The sequence below is a fragment of the Macaca mulatta genome, chromosome 10 (assembly GCF_049350105.2).
Source record: "Macaca mulatta isolate MMU2019108-1 chromosome 10, T2T-MMU8v2.0, whole genome shotgun sequence".
In the NCBI taxonomy this organism is placed as follows: Eukaryota; Metazoa; Chordata; class Mammalia; order Primates; family Cercopithecidae; genus Macaca; species Macaca mulatta.
The window spans coordinates 72,821,109-72,834,264 of record NC_133415.1 but is presented as its reverse complement, the minus strand read 5'-3'; the positions used below and the strand labels follow the sequence as shown (position 1 = coordinate 72,834,264).

General features: G+C 39.1%; 1 long non-coding RNA gene across 1 annotated transcript in view; it reads left to right on the top strand.

The window, feature by feature from the left end:
- The window catches only part of LOC144331554 (uncharacterized), a 44,040-nt gene extending 36,803 nt beyond the window's left edge, over nucleotides 1-7,237 (top strand). Inside the window, exons 4-5 of the long non-coding RNA XR_013398835.1 lie at nucleotides 3,089-3,226; nucleotides 4,726-7,237. This is a non-coding gene — a long non-coding RNA (uncharacterized LOC144331554). The remainder of the gene's footprint in view (nucleotides 1-3,088; nucleotides 3,227-4,725) is intronic.
- Nucleotides 7,238-13,156: the final 5,919 nt, after the last annotated feature.

The following is a 13,156-nucleotide window of genomic DNA, read 5'->3' as shown; positions in this document are numbered from 1 at the left end:
GGAACGAGGGTCTTTTGACTCACAATCAGATTAGTGTCCTACCTTGCGCTGATGAAGGGGGGACAGAAGAAAGTCAGAGAGAAAGAGAGTGAGGGAGAGATTTTGTTTCCTGAGGCCTAAAGTGCCCCAATATTATAATGAAAGACCATGGCAAGGGTTATGGGAGTTATAAGTCAGGAACTATGTACGGACACACACAAATACGTAAAATATCACAAATTGACTCTCTGAGGGAAAAACTGTCTTGACTAATTCTTTTCTTTGAAAAAGCTGTTACTTTTCTGTAATAAAACTGTTTAAATTTCCACCACTATGGAATTCCATGGAAACTGAAACACCAAGTGATACTGGTACGCTGGTCTTTGTGAAGACAGGGCAGCTTTCTTGTCTTCTTGTTACGAACTCAGGGTTAGAAGACAAGGCTTTGCTCCTAGAATGTCAGTTTCTTTATTTCAAAATGAGAATAAGAAAACTCATTTTGTTTCGTACTCTCTTCCCCTACCCCCATTTTATTGAGATATATTTAACAAATAAAAAATTATACATGTATTGTATACAACGTGATGTTTGATGTTTTGATATATGTGTATATAGTAAAATGATTAAGTCAAACTAACATATTCATCCCTTCAAATACTTATTGTTTTTTTTTTTTCTGGTTAAATCTACTTTTTTTTTTTTTTTTTAGCAATTTTCAGGCAAAGTATACATTATTTTTAACAGGAGTCACCATGCTCTACAAGAAATCTCCAGAACTTATTAATCCTGAGTATAAAACATACTGCATATTAACTATATTTATACTTCGACTTCAGTTACACCAATTGTCAATATTGATAACTGAAACTGTACCCTTTTGCTTGTTTCATTTCTTTCTAAGTGGTATAAAGTCAACCTCAAATGTGGACCCATAACACAGGTACCACTTGTGGAGCTGAAATACGTTATCTGATTTTTATGGTGGCAAAGCAAGTAATATAGGGGGCAAGAGGAATTTTCCATGGTTTGCTGATGACTGAGTGCATGAAAAGATAAATTTAATCTGATGGCTATTAATACAGACAACTCTGGGTAGACCAAATCGAATAAACCCTAAGCAAATATTTAATCAATATATTGTGGTTTGAATAAAGGAGACTGAAAATGCCTTAGCCCAGGGCTCAATGTAATCATGCTGACCGCAGTTCTGAGAGCTGGTTGCTGTCTAAGGAGAATGATGATCAGCGTTTCCCAGACGCATCAGTCTAACACTAAATCCACCTATTTGACCGGCCCTATTAAAACCATATCAATCATTGGAAACTGTATTCCCAGACTATGCTATTTAAATTGCTGCTTAAAAAATCAGCATTTTCCATTATGCTAAAGATCTCAACCCGTTCGTTCTGCAAAGCAATGTTTTATTTTTAAACATTGGTTTATTTCACATGGAGGAATCAGTCTATACATAACTCTAGAGAATATTCTTTTTTCCCCTTTAATTTTAGAAACAAAAGGAACCAGGTTATTGTGGTCTATTGTTGTATCATACCCATTATTCAGTCTCCTCTTGTGAGAAAAGTATAACCCTCAACTTGCTGCCATGCAAATTGCAGTGATTTCCCTTGGAGGGAGGACTTCCTTAGCTCAATAACATCACTCTGCCCGTGTGACTTGCTTTCATCAGTGGAATGTGACCAAAGTAATGCATACCATATCTGTAGTTTTAAGTCATTTATGATTCCATCATCTTCATTTTTCTTTTGCTATGAGAAGGGTATGTCCCCAAGAAGGGCCGATTCTACATCTTGGATTCTGGGATGAAGAGTATGTATCAAGCAGATTTGTAGTTAATGTGCAGCTTCCATAACCCAAATATAAGGCAAAGAAGAAAGTAACCGATATAAACCTTTGTAGCTCAGAGCTGCTGGGTTTTGGAAGCTGTTGGTTATTGCAGCATAATGTCGTAAATATTGGCTTACGCGTTTAGCAAGGATTCCGAACGTAGTGAAAAAAATCCTTTTCTTAGAAACTTGGTGATAGCCAAGATCTTTCTCAAGCTACATTTATATTTATCTATTTATTATTTTTGCAAACATACAAAACATTTCAACATTGTGAAATTTCTTCCTTTAAAAATAATACTTAGGACACATAGGTTGATACTTTGTTTTTAAATATCAGGTTGTGTTATATTCTCTACCAGGTCCTTATAAATATTTCCAAGTCTTAAAATACCCCACTGATAAGTTACTTTGGAGCTCCATTTTACAGAGAAGGAAGTTGGACTCAGAGGTGACATTCTGCAAGCCACAAAGACAGGGTTAGGATTTCAACCCATGCCACAGCCCCCAGCCATGCACATTTTATCACCTCTGTCACTTAATAATCTTTCAAATTAAATGATGTTTTAATTATTCAACCAACCCCCACGAACTCCTCCAGAGCTCCATTTGAAGGATAAATTGGTCTTTAACAGTTTTTTTCAATGCCAACATTCTGAGGCATATCACCTTTTCCGTATTTATCTTAGACACGGAACATTTCCATATTCCAGTGTAATCATGCAGATTTCAAGGATGCAATTTAGAAAATTAGACAAAAATTTTAGTAGGATGGCATTTCCTTGAGTTTCATTTTATTAATATTTGCATTTCTGTTACTTCTAATAACAAAAGTAATTCACTTTTTTGTAGAAAATTGAAAAATGCAACAAAGCTGTAAAACTAAAATAAAGAGTGCTATGATTGATGCATTTCTCTGAGTATAATTTATATTTCAACAGAAACTTTGCATACATTTAAAAAATTATGCCAAAACATTGATCTAAAACTTTTAATTGATAGATGCATTTATTAGCAATTTATTCAATACTTATTAGGTAGCTACTCAGTGCTAGACTGGGCCTTCGGATACAGTGAATCCAACAGACACTCAATATCATTGACATTCTACATGGAAGACAGATAATAAACTGGCTTTAAAAAGGGACAATCAAAGCTGTTAAATATTGGGGCATATCCCCTAAAGAAATTTATCAGGGTGAAGACAAAGATGACTCTTTTGGATAGAGTGTGTAAGAAAAGTAACAATTGGGTTTCATTTTAAGGGATGAGAATGAATCAGCCATGCCAGGAACTGGGGAAAGACCTCCCAGTCAGAGAAAAGAGAGAGCAGAAGGCACTGACCAAGGAAAGAGTGACTTCTATAGCAGGGACAGAAGGAAGCCTGCACGGGTAGAAGTACAGTGAGTAAGGGTGGGAGCAGTCTCGGGTGGTGAGGAGATGGATATGAAAGTGGAGTTCATCTCACGTGGAATCTTGTAGGACGTAAGTAGGAGTTTGGATTATTTCGGGGTCAGGGAGAAAGGGAAGTCATCAGAGTGATTATATGACTAAAGCTTTAGCATGTTCACTTCAGACGCTACATGGCAAAATGCACCAAGAGAAGGCCAGAGTGGAGACTTCTATTTTATTTACACATTTTGTCTGTATTGATCGCACAGTTTCATCTCGGAACCAATGACAATAACTTATTTTGCAACGATTTGGCTAATAGAAAAGACAGAAAAGGGCCGGGTGCGGTGACCCACTCCTGTAATCCTAACACTTTGGGAGGCCAAGGCAGGCAGATCACCCGAGATCAGGAGTTGGAGATCAGTCTGACCAACATGGCAAAACTCTATCTCTACTAAAAATAATAATAATTAAAAAAAACTAGCCGGGCGTGGTGGCAGGAGCCTGTAATCCCAGCTACTCAGGAGGCTGAGGCAGGAGAATTGAACCTGGGAGGCAGAGGTTGCAGTGACCCAAGATGGCGCCATTGCACTCCAGCCTGGGTGACAAGAGCAAAACTCCATCACACACACACACACACACACACACACACACACACACACACCAGAAAAGGGGAAATTGCAACTGGACATTTTTTACAGGATTCCAAGTAATAGATAAGGGTAGTTTATCTGTTACTTGGATCGAGATACACGTCATGACAAAATAATTTTATCATGTGATATAAACTACTCTTATCTATTACTTGGATGGAGAGAAATAAATAGATTTCAGGTTTGTTTTGGGGAGAGAATCCATAGAATTCAGTGACAAATTAGATGTGGTGTATAAGAAAAGATCCCTCAAGCATAGTTAGCAGTTTTCTAGCTATAATGACTATGAAAGACATGGAAGTATTTTTTCAGATGGGGAAGATGTAGACCAAAAAAAGCAGTTAGAGAAGAGAATGTTGGACACTGAAGGTTTTTGAGGGACAAATAGAGATATCAGGAATCAATTGTGAGATCCAAATGTTAGGTATTGGCTCAATACATAAATTTGAAGAACTGAGCATTTAGACCAGAGGTTAGCTAACCCTTGCATGTGGGCCAAATCTAATCACTGTCTGTTGTCTTACGGCTGTGTGAATGTTTTTCATGTTTAAATGGTTGGAAAAAAATCAAAACAAAAAAAAATTATGACATGTGAAAATTAAATTTTAGTGTCCATACATGAAGCTTTATTGGAACACAGCCACACTCATTTGTTGATGTATTATCTATGGCTACTTTTATACTACAAAGGTGGAGTAGAGTATCTGTGACAGAGACCATATGGCCTGCAAAGCCAAAAATGTTTACTATACAGCTATTTATAGAAAGACTTTGCCTACTATTAATTTAGATGGTATTAAACCTATGGGACTGGACTGTACAAATCCTAGAAAGTTTTGCTTTGTCTTTGCATCCAGCCAGCCAGATGTCCTGGAAAAATGTGGGAACTTGGAGAGAGGACCATCCATTCACTTGCCTGCTGTGAGTCTCACTTGTGGACTCTCTAAGGAAGAAACAACATCAGAAGAGAATGATAAATGACTGAAGCCAGACAGGGTTCCTGCACTGCAAGCTCCAAATTAACTCTAGAGTGAACAGATCTGCAAAGTTAAAAAAAAAAAAAAAAAAAAGAAAATATGGGAAAAGGGCCTTCTGTTTATTTTTTCCCCCTTATTAATTTACCACAACCACTGTCAAGTATCCCAGTTTCTGTCTGGGAAGAGCAGCTGGCGGGGACAGTGATCAAAAAGCAGTTGGGAAACCCCAAGAAACGATGGAACCCTCATAAAAGAATCAAAGGACAATGTTTTTCAAACCACTTGAAAAACTAAAGCCTCCATTCTGGTCATGCCATTGTGTTTTTCGTGATGTGTTAACTGCAATGAAGGACATGGGCAGTTGTGGATTGGGGTGGAATATTTTCAATGAAACACCAGCCTCCTGAGGGACAAGATTTGCAGGAGCCTGTGCGTTAGCATGAAAATAATGTCCGCAATGTATCTTAACTGAGAACCAGACACGCATTTGTTTAGTAGAACTTCAAACAAGTGTTTACAATAGAGTATAAAACATATTGCATATTGGCCGGGCGCGGTGGCTCAAGCCTGTAATCCCAGCACTTTGGGAGGCCGAGACGGGCGGATCACGAGGTCAGGAGATCGAGATCATCCTGGCTAACACGGTGAAACCCCGTCTCTAAAAAATACAAAAAGCTAGCCGGGCGAGGTGGCGGGCGCCTGTAGTCCCAGCTACTCGGGAGGCTGAGGCAGGAGAATGGAGTAAACCCGGGAGGCGGAGCTTGCAGTGAGCTGAGATCCGGCCATTGCACTCCCGCCCGGGCGACAGAGAGAGACTTCATCTCAAAAAAACAAAAAAAACAAAACAAACAAACAAACAAAAAACATACTGCATATTAACTATATTCACACTTCTACTTGAGCTACACCAGTTGTCAGCATTGACAATATATTTACTACACATCTTATAGGTAGTAATAATTCTTTTGGGGAAGGTTTAGCTGATAGAAGGGAGACGGGGATGGTAGTTATGTACCTCAGGATTGCAACTTGAGAGTGAATGGCAAGGAAATCACTTAATCTTTAAAACACACACACACACACACACACACACACACACACACACACACACACACACACACAGTATTTCAAAATCTTCACTAGGTATTTGAAGTGGTTTTTTATTAGTGTTTTGAAATATTGACTGTGACTCAAGAAAGGCTAGAAGATGCCACATCCATTCATATTTTTCTGCTAGGATTCTTATGGCTTCTAATTGTGGTGAACCAACCTCATTCTACCAGTCATACAAGCTTACAATGACTTGTCAGCTTTTCCATTCCCTGGTCACTTAAGTTAAGTGTATCCATTTATTTACTTCTCTTCAATATTGCCCAAATCTACAGGGAGGAAAAACATTATCTGAGCCATTATATGTTGAACTATTATTAGGAAATATTTGGCATTTGTGTATAAATAGTTCCAAGTGTAGAACAAAATGCCTATATTAAAATTTCTGGAACTTCTTTTTCAGAAAATTTTATCCTTTAAATAGGCTCATAAAATTATTTTGTCATGACGTATATCACAATGTAATATAATCTGTTTATTTGTATTTGTGTGCATATACACACACACACCATACATCAGACATTATGTTATAAATTTCCTATAGCCAGTGGCTATTCAATAAATTTTGGAAGAAAGAAATACAGACCTATCCATACATCTGGAGTAGCTTTGACCTTGACCAACTTAACTTCTACTGTCCATAATCATGTAGTATTCTATTTAGAGCATCCCAGTGTTGTTATTAGAGCACCTTGCATATACCAAGTGCTCAATAAATGATGGCTGAATGCGGAATAAAATCAGTACTGACACTTTCCTTTTTAATCCCCAAGGGCATGGCACATATTTCAGTAAATACCAGGTAATTTCAACTGAAAATAATTTTACTGTAAAATTTACAAAGTGTTTAAGTATCCAGTATCTCATTTAGTCCTTACTATAGTTCTACAAACTAAGTAGTTTTATCCACATTTTAAGATGAGAAAATTACGCCCAGGGAAGTTAGATGACTTGCTCAGGGTCATCAACAAATAAGTTATCATGAAGGGAATGAATCCAAATTTGGTGCCTTTGCATCATCCACTTTTTGTGTAGAGTTGATAAGTCAAAAGCCTGTCTCTCATTTTTAAGTCAGGGTGCCAGGCATACGATCTTGAATGTTGAGCCTCAGGCAATTTGTGTTGTATGAGCAATTTGTGTTATAACCAAATAGTGTTGTTTAGCCATTTTAGATCAGCATGTATGGTATTCATGCCTATGAACCTACCTCCTTTTCTCTTTACAAACTCATAGGCTGACAATTTTTGTGTGTGTGACAATTCATTGAAATGAGATTACTTCATTTTTGCCTCTTGATTTTTGGTGTGCTTTCTTGTTCTTGTTTAAAACATTTGTTTTTGTTTTGATATTAAGTTTCAGTGTCAGTCTTGTGAAGATGTAAGATAGAATCTATACATGTACAATACAATGCATACTCCCAAAGCTACAATAAGCAGTAACATTTTTGGAGGGAAAAATCTTGGTAAAGTGAACAACACGTATTTTGGGGTTTGAGATCTAGGTTTGAGGCCTAGCCACAGCACTATCATGTTCTTTTTGACCCAAGCCAAATCACTCAACCTGCTGCAATCTCGGTTTTGTTTTCTTTTTTAATCCTGGGTGATGGGCATGATGCTGACTGTTCCTCTGGGTGGTTCTGAGGATCTTGGGAGGATGGATATAAGTGCAACTTAAACTCTGGAGCCTTTATAACTGCCAGGCAGCATTATTCACTCAAACATAAAAATAGGTCATTAAGCATCATCAAAGGGAAAAGTAAATGTTCAGGGATCATCTCTGCTGCACTGTTGCTGGGGAAAGAGGCTCTTTGTCCCTTTAAGAGCTCTCAGACACATCTCTAGTCACATCCTAAAAGCCTTCCTAGTTGTGTAGCTTAGGTGCATCCGGTAGCACAGCCGTGTTCTGATCTTCCTGGCAGATGTCATAATTTACTGTCACCCCCATGCAGGAATGCCGGGCGAGGGGCCCTCATGCCGGCTCTGTGATCCATTGCCTGACAAGTCCTGAGTGTCAACCTCAGGCAGGCCCAGCGGAGGTGGAACACCATTTACCTGATAGCGCCTGTGATAAAGTGGGCAATTAGACGCACTTGGAAAAGCCTGGCTGGAAACTGGCTGGCATTTACAAAACATTACAACCAAGTCAGGCTTCATAAAAGTTAATGGAGAAAAATGAAGTCCTTCAAGATCTACCTTGCTCTCTAAGGAAGTCAGGAACACAGGACTCTAGCTTTATTTCTTTTTGTGTCTCTCCCACCTTTTCACTCTATTTCCCCCAGACAGGGTAATATATTCTCATTGGAGATGGGAGTAAAGAAAAGCGAATTGAGAGTTAAGGTCTTAAGTGTTTGATCTCAGAGGCATGCTATTTCTTTAGTCTTCAATCCTCTCTCTTCACCTCCTCTCTCTCTCTCTCTCTCACACACACACACACACACATGCACACACACACTCTCTATACTTCTACAGAGTACACACACTCCATATTTCTCTTTCTATCTCTGTCTCTCTCACACACACATATGCACACACACAGACATACACAATCACAGTGCTAGGATTTAACTTGGCACCTTGGCTTACAATTTGCCTCTCACTGGAGTTTCTAGAGACTGGTGCCAGTTCAAGAGCGTGATTTGTTTGACATGAATTCTACAGCCCCCCCTTCATTTCCTCCTAACTGGATAGCTTCAGTTTGCCAATGATTAATGAGTCTGGAAGGTGAGCGACAGTTATCTTAAGGGCTCTCAAAAGTTTATTTCAAGAGACTAGCCAAACTCTCCTGCTACATTAACTGCAGTGAGGTTTCCTGTTTAACAGCCCATGGAAAATAACTGCCTGCCGCCCAAACTGCCATGAGCGCAGCTCTGTTTATTGGCCGACAGTGTGCGTGTTCTCCCTACCACTTCCTTTCAGGCAGATGAACATTTTACCTATGAGAAGAGGGAAGTCCATTGTGAGGCTGGTCCAATACTGGGACTCATTTGGACGTAGAGGATTTCTGAAATTGGAAAGTCAGGACTGACCTGGAAAATGTGCTTACAGATAGTGGAACAGGAAAATGATTCCCTCCCCAAGGCCAGTTCCTGCTCCTCTGCTGGGTGGAAAAGGTGGGAGGAAGGGACAGGGTGTTCTCTCTGTGATTGGAATTCCCCTGTAGAGTCATAGAGGATGAGCAAGCCTTTGGTTTTCCTTTTTCATATTTTATTTTGCACCTACAATAATAAGCATGCAGAGAGGAGACAGAGAGGCCTACATGAGCTTTTTTCCTTTCTAAATAATGACCAGCTCTATATCAACCTGAAGGCTACTGAGGGATGCTGGTGGCTGGATGGTGGGGCCTATTTAGGGTTTTGGCCTGATTAAAAGGTAGTCCCAGGGACATGGAGGCCCACAGGGTGCACACTGGTGCCAGCCACTTCAGTGGGGTGGGGGAAATTATTGGGCCTGCTGCCTCAAGTTTGAGAGGACATCTGGGATTCTGGTCCAACAATGTCACAGTGTCTTTAACACGAATAAATAGGCTTGTTTCTGCAGTTGTAGGTTGGGGAAGGGTAAGCTAAAATGGAAAATAAATACTTTAAGACCCCAGAAAAGTTCTGGAGACTGAAGTAGAGAGATGATGGAGTGCTCTTCATCCATGTACACTTCAGCCTCTCAGGTAATCTTGGTGACACTGCCAAAATAGACCCAAGTTACATTTTCCTTATGATCTCATTTTACTGGGCTTGAAGCCTACCTCACTCAACATCTTTGGAGAGTACATTGAAACGAGCTGTTTGTAAGACAGTGTTAAAGGAAGTGACATTGTGTGTGTGTGTGTGTGTGTGTATTTGTGTCATATACATGTATGAAACAAAGATATTTGAATATATACATATAGAAAGAGAGTTTCCTAAAAATCCATCTCCCTTGGGGAATAGTCTCACCTTCAGGGAGAGGTGCTAGAGAGGGTCAGAGATTCTCCTGCTCTATGCCATAAGACCAAAGATAGATTGCAATTATGATCCCAATTCTTTGCCTCTGCTCTATCTATGCTATTTGAAAGCCCCTCCCATCAAGAGGTGAGGTCTGGGTCTATTTCTCTACTCTTAGATTATTGGCTGGCCTTGTGACTTGCCTGGGCCTATAGTGGAGGTTACACTGTGCAAGTTTTGCCTAAGCCCCGAGATGTCTTGTGTGTCTCCTCTTGCCCACTCAATCCCTGTAAGTTGCAGCCACGACATTATGCCCTGAATAGCCTTCTGGAGGATGAGACATGAGGGGACAGAGCCACGTCATCCCAGTGGGTCTAGCCAAGGCTGTCCTAAATCAGCCAATGGCTAACAGATCCCTGAAATATGAATGGGCCCAGCAGAGCCCAGGCTAAATCACCAACCTACAGACACAAAAACTCAGTAAATCGTAAATCTTATTGCTTTGAGCCAGAGTTTGGGACTGGTTTGTTATGTGTGTTATTTATTATCACAGCAATAAATAACTGATGCAGGTGCCTCCGCTTAGTGTTCTCTTTCCAAGTCTCACTTTTTTTTTTTTTTTTGGTCACTCATTTACATCTTTGGTAGTGAGGCAGTCTGATAGTGCCCTTTATCTCACACGATTTTTCAGTCCTTCATTTGGCTTTACCTTCATTCTCTTTTTCTTTCCTCACTCCCACTCACTTTGCATAAGAACCCATTTTGTTTTTCTGTGACACTCTTAAGTTAACACCAGACAGCCCTGTCTTTAGTAGGGAATTTTTCTCAGTTCTTCCCAAGCATCTTCCACATTTTTGGTTCTTTTGATATTTGAGAGAAAGAAACAAGCAATAAACAAATCTGTGATGCATCAGGTGATACATGGTGCTATGGAGAAAAATTAAGCAGCATATGCCAAATAATGAGAGTTGAGGAGAAGGGTGCTGAGTGGGGAAAGGGGCACTTCTTTTTCATAAAGAGTCCCTGGGCAAGGCCTCTCTGAGAAGGAGGCATGTGAACAAATTCTAGGTGAGTTGATATTTTTCTAGACTATATTGGAGTAGGATGAAGGACATGTAGGTCACTCCCCTGGTTACCCATTTCAAGGATTGATATGGAGACGTAAAGAATCACCATGTAGACATAAAGAATCACCATGACTTGCCCAATAAAGTGCCACTCATCCATGGTCACTGTGGGAAGGGGGCAGCATTTCAGGGCTTGCAATCCTTTACGTGCTTAATCCTTCTAGTATCAGAACTTTACCAAGCACCTGCTGGGCCTGAAGTCTAAAGAGCTAGATTTTTACATCTATGCTGCCACAAGAAAGTCATGTAACATTGACAAAGTCATTATTTTCTCTGGGTTGATTTTTCTCATCTGGCAAGTGAAGGATTGAACGAGATGCATTTTAAAGAAACTACCAAGTCTGTCATTCTATGGTTTTATGAGATTATGTAGCTAGTGCTACATTGAGTTTTGCAGGAGAAAGAAAAGAAGAAATAATTGTGATAATAATATTGCCCTCCTCACCATCCCTTATAATCTCCTCTAATTCTTCACAAAGACGAGAGAGAGAGAGAAAGAATAATACAAGGGGGTAGAAAATAACACATGCTTTAGGAATCCAAGCAATACTTTTTCTCTTCCTCATTGAGTCTTTGTGCCTTCTGTCCCAAATCCAGAAGAAGCTAGTCTGCTTTCTCGGAGCTTTCGTATATCTAGAGGTCTTTACTCCTTTAGGCATCTGCCAGATCCTAATTCTGAAGGATGATGTAGTATTTGCATGTTAAAGTTGCTACTGTGTCCCCAGTTCAGGGCTCTGAAGTGTCTCTTGGTGATGGGGCACGGCTGCTGATAATTTTGGATGAGAGGTTACCCATAGTGAGCTTCCACTCATTTTCTACTCAACAATAAAGGATTTACATGACATGTGAATAGAGGGCGGGATGGCTGGCAAGGAGGAATGAGGCCAGAAATGGAAAAGAATACATAAGCCAGAAAAAAACCAGCTTCTAGAGGAAGCATTGATAGCCAAAGCCTGCCTGCTTGGGCCTGGCTCAGCACACACCCTCCATTCTTGATGCAGGTGTTGTCAAGGTTAGAGCACGCTGAACTGCTGGAACTGCACAGAAAATGTAATTCAGGAGACAGTGAGGGAGAGGAAGTGGGGCTGCAGCAGCCAGGAATGGGCATAGGGCCTTCCTGCATGGCCATTTTCACAGCACAGTAAGAATAATAGAATGAGAAAATATGATTTTACAAGAAAAAATTATTAAAGAAAAAGAGACAAAACATCACCATCATGCACACTCACAAACACAGACACACACACACAGAACAGGTTATTGACTACAAGGAATGAATGTTTCCGTTCTATCGCCAAAAAGATCTGACTCTCTTTAACTGCTATTTACCATTTTTTGTTGTTTTTTTATTATTATTTTCAAAATCCTAGTTAAGCAATTACCTCAACCACTTTTGAAAATGTAGTATAGTGAAGTGGTTAAAAATGAGAGTTCTGGAGCTGAACATCCTGAAACCAAACCCCAGTTTCTACCACTTTCTGTTTTGGGTCTGGATACATTAGCTCCCTATTCCTTAATTTTCTCATTTATAAAATGAAAGTTATAACAACTTATATGTCATAGAGTTTTTATGAAGATTAGATAAAATTATATGTGTGAAGCACATAGAAAATCAATGCCTTAATCATTTGCTACAAATATTTTCAACTCAAATACAATGCAGCAGTTTTCAGAGGTCTAATAATGAATAAGTATAGTGGTTGGGGGTTATGAGAGATTTAAAATGTATACATAAAGCCATTCCTCATTTACAAATTAGTTTAAGAGGAAGAATTATATGTAAAGAATTTAAATAGGGCAATTATTCAAGACAAAATAAAAAGTAAAATCAAATAGAAATATTAATGAAATAGAGAAGTGATAGGTTCTCTATTTCTTTTTACAATGTGTGAAAAGAGAATATAGTTTATTGGAAATCAATATTAAGGTAGAAAAGAGAATCTCTACTTTTTTATTTAGGCAGCATTTCATCAGTCATTTAGTTTAATCTTTTGTTTATGATACGAACCTTTTTTATGATTTCTCTGAGATCTTATCAGTTAAGGAGTGATTATTTTATATGGCTCATAGTTCATTCACTCAGGAAGCAATCTATTCCATTTTTGAACAGCTATTAAGAAAAGATAAATAAAAAGCTATTTCAAAGAATACTTATTGG